This window comes from Gadus chalcogrammus, chromosome 22 (assembly GCF_026213295.1).
Source record: "Gadus chalcogrammus isolate NIFS_2021 chromosome 22, NIFS_Gcha_1.0, whole genome shotgun sequence".
NCBI lineage: Eukaryota > Metazoa > Chordata > Actinopteri > Gadiformes > Gadidae > Gadus > Gadus chalcogrammus.
Window position 1 is genome coordinate 13,838,220 of NC_079433.1, and position 4,397 is coordinate 13,842,616.

A 4,397-nucleotide genomic window follows, 5' to 3' on the forward strand; every position below is an offset into this window, starting at 1 on the left:
GCACTCAACTGTAGGCTCGATATCCAATCTCTGACCTAGTAGGGGACCTAGCATTTCAATTACAACACTACCTTAACAATTCTGTCTGTCTGTCTGTCTCTCTGTCTCTCTGTCTCTCTCTCTCTCTCTCTCTCTCTCTCTCTCTCTCGAGCGCGCACGCACGCACACACACACACACACACACACACACACACACACACACACACACACACACACACACACACACACACACACACACACACACACACACACACACACACACACACACACACACACACACACACACACCAGAAAAATGTGTGTGTGTTTGATCTTTGTTTCATGTGAAAGAAACTAAGAAGTCACCTCAACTAAATGGGAATTTGTCTTCATATTAAGTTAAAATAAGCGGAGAAGTTCCTTGACATCCTAAAGTCTTTAGAGGTTCCTTAGTTTGTATTTTGTTTGGGTGATCCCTGATTCTGGCTTCGCCTGCTTTACGGCAGACAAGGAATGGACAAACCGACAAGTTAAAACAGAGAGAGTTTGGCCGGCCCCCTCCCCTCTCTGCCTCCTGAGTGCTTTAGCAGACGGCGAGGAGTGTCGTGATTTCCACAAGAGTCTGGCTGGAGGGAAAACAGAGCAGAGTTAAGGCTTGGTTTACTCAAGATGAAATGTGAATAGAGTTTCCTCCTACTTTCACAGCCACGCACGTAAGGGTTGAGCCTACTACTACTTGCTACAAGCTATGGAGGTTGAGAGAGTTAGGTTCTGTCCTAGTTGGATTTGTATCTGTGTATCCTCCACCCATCTAAAGAGATCAGACACAGATAGAAGATCGCTATAAGTAATAATAGTGGCAATGCTATCACTATGTTTACTAAAAACCTTCCCAAAGCACTGCCTCACAGACAGCTCCGGGGGGCTTATGGGTCAAATTAAGCAGCTGATTGGAGTAGAGTGGCCCCCTGCCTGACTGGGTTGAAACAGGCTTTAAACTGCTGGCTTTTAACTGTCTGCCACCTGCTACCTATCAAACCTCCACCTGCCACGTTAAAACCCTCGCTGGACGACTTTTCACACTTCCGAGCCTGTGGTCAAACAGCCTGAGTTGCCCGAGGACAGAGTGAGGTCCTGCCACAGCTCCGGCCCGCCTGGGCCGACTTTAATGTTTGATTTTCAACCGGTGCGCTGTGGCTGTGAATGCACAGGGTTTAGTCTCCTGAGGGAAGTGAGTAGCCTAAGAGTGCAGTGAGCAATTTTCGAATTTAATCTGGCTCAAAGGTTAAGGTATTAGTCCGACATCCCTTCTGGGAATTCGCTGCTATTTGGATTGTGTGACTTTAAAAAAGAATTGATCTTAGTTTGACTTTGCTTCATATTTCTGACCTCACTCAGGTGGATGACTACTGCGATATTATCTCACATGCTGACCACATCTGACCAGTCCAATCCAACATGAGGCACTGAGCCCTTTTAGATCAAGCTTCCAGAGCTGCTTGACGCTGTTCTCTCAGTTGTCTGCAAGTCTATACGCTATAAATTGATGGCTGCAGGCCCCGGCAGCACGCAGACGGGCCCAATGTGTGTGTGTGTGTGTCTTGGTGCATATCTAAATGTCTACAAACTTTTCTATGAATCTTGCCAGCTTTAACTTCTTTCCTTAGATCCGCGTTTTCTCCTGAAAGAGGTTAGAGGACGCAATAATGCTTTCTAAATCTTGTGTTTTCTTAAGTGTGGAGGTTATCGTCTGTCTGCCTAGCAGCAGTTTTACCACCAGCCTAACCTACTAGTGTGTCATTTTTTCCATTCGGGCTCCAGGGAGGAGGGCCTCAACAGCACAGAGCTCAAAACTTTGCTTCAGAGGTTCTCTTGCGAAGACTGAATTATCATTTATGTATTGTTCGTAAAAATGTAATGTTTTAAAGTATTGAACTTTAGGCACTTTTGTTTCAAACCAGTGTTTGATGGCCTAACATTAATGCACTTATTTACGGTGAGAATTATTATTATGAGTATAGAGTAAGCATTGAGTAAACACAATCTCATTCCTCTTCGGGCTTCCTATGAAAAATGTAACAAATCTGACAATAACTGTACACGGCTTGATGGAGCACAGGCTCCACATCATCAGTTCGCCTCCTACTCCTCTTTTGTTCTCTCTCTAACGCGCTCTGCCTTTTTTTCTTTTCCTTCCTTAATGTCTCTCTCTCTGATCCTCCCTCCCTGCCTTCCTGTCTCTCTCTCTCTCTCTCTCTCTCTCTCTCTCTCTCTCTCTCTCTCTCTCTCTCTCTCTCTCTCCCTGCCTGTAGTTAGGCTAATCTGGACGCTCGGCTCAGGACCACAGCCCAAATGCTAGGGTTAACAGTCCAGAGAAAACAATATGAAGAGCCAAACATAAGACAAAGAAGAATCCGGAGACTCCAGAAAAAGGGTTTCACCTACTGTGAGATTTCACACACAACATTTTGAAACAGTTTCAAATGCTGTATTTGAAACGGGCAAACCGTATTACATTGTAAGAATATTCAACAGCCAATTGGTATACTTGATCAGCTAAAAAAAATGCTGATGGTCCCATCAAATTGACCAAACAAGCCAACTCACGAAAGAAAATACAGAATTCCCCCGGATAAAATTACAAGGTTAAAATAAAGGTCAGGATTCAAAGAGATTCTCAAAATGTAAATGCTGTTACAGTGTTGTTGAAGTGTTTAATTTGGATGAATCTGCCATCATTGGATAAGTAAATAGGAAGGCCTAAATTAGGAAATCAGGAGTTCCCGCTGGGGAGAATATGGTAGTTTGAAGTTCACCAAGGAGGTTGTTTAGGCAACCTACTTAGCCCACTTGTGGTTAGCAAAAGGCTACACCTTGAGTGTTTAATATAGCATACAATTGTAAATGCACAAATATGTATCTTTATTATCAATATTTGGTCAAACTGTAGTCCAATACATTTTTGATTTAACGAATTGTTATTTTAAATAATGATAAACTTGGCTGATATTTGTGGTGCTAGACTCTAAGAAACAGCGGAAACAGTCAAGGACTTCTCCTGATTTCTCTTTTTACGTGTGTAATCAGCTTTGCCAATAGCTCCATCCTAGCATGGCTTGACAGACTTCAGCTCCCTGTTTTTGACCCTTTATGTTTCCTGTCTAAGCCTCAGTGTCCCACCCTGCTAGGTGCTACAGGGAAACATTTTACTACACTAATTATGGATACATACCCCGACCTGTGAGAAAACAATACTTAATTTACAATGGATGGTAGCACTCCAAAAAAGAGACCGACTGAAGTCCAACAATCGTCACATTAACAAGGTTTTCCCTAGCATGAACAAATGTTGTTTGTAGCCAGTGTTGTGTGCGTTTTAAGTCTGGTTTCGGGTAGACATGTGTGTATGTTATTAGCAGGTTGTGAAGGTATGTGGTCATGGTTGGTCAGGAGGTCACCAGTGCCCCCCCTGGCTCAGGACGGACACCCCCTGTGGCCTGTAAACCCTGAAGGTCATCGACCCCCACCCCCACCCCCTCTGGGTCCGCCCTCTGTTGTACTTCATAGTTGTTGTACTGGAAGAATGCGTAATATGTACAAGCTTTGTTGAGGAATATTTTGAGGATTCGCAAATATACTTAATCAATTTACACGTGTGTGTGTGTTTGTGTTTTTTTGGAGAGCGCAAGAGAGAGAGAGAGCGACAGTGAGAGACGATGTGTTTACATATGGCTTTGTACATGCGAGTGCATTAGTGTGCATGCATCCCCCCCATTGCTGGTAAAATAGACGCGAGCCCACACATGGAAGATATTACGTCCTTTCAGAGCCATGTGGTGGGCACAGGAGCCTTAAAGTCACAGGCACCCTCTTTCCCCACTCAAGATACACTAGTAAAGCCTCCGTCACCATCGTAGCACCCCCATCGACAGACGTGCTTGGACTAGTCCACTGACATCATCACCTGCTGAGCATGGTGGCCCTCCTGTTGTGTTTTCAGGATCAGGCATCAGATCAAGCATATATTAGTAGTTTGCTTTTTAATTGACAGGTGATGGATAATATCGTACTGCCACTACATTAGGTTGATAGAAATATCCAAAACACACCTCAACCATGGGGAACTTTACAGCATTTCTGGAGCATAATCTAATCTCTCTCTTGACACAGGAAATATTTGTGACATCCCAAATGGAATGAATCCAGCACAATTGGATGTAAATTCAGTTCAACAGGGTTTGGGGATGGGGGACAGGGAGTGTGGGAAGGCAGTGCATGGGGGCGTTCCTCAGTTTAATAGGGAATAACCTTGCCAGCCTTACCTTGTTACTAATGTTTAATAAACGGCTGTGATTTGAAGTAGTTTATTAAACATCTGATTACAGATTAAATATCAGTCACCAATCCATATTTCTATT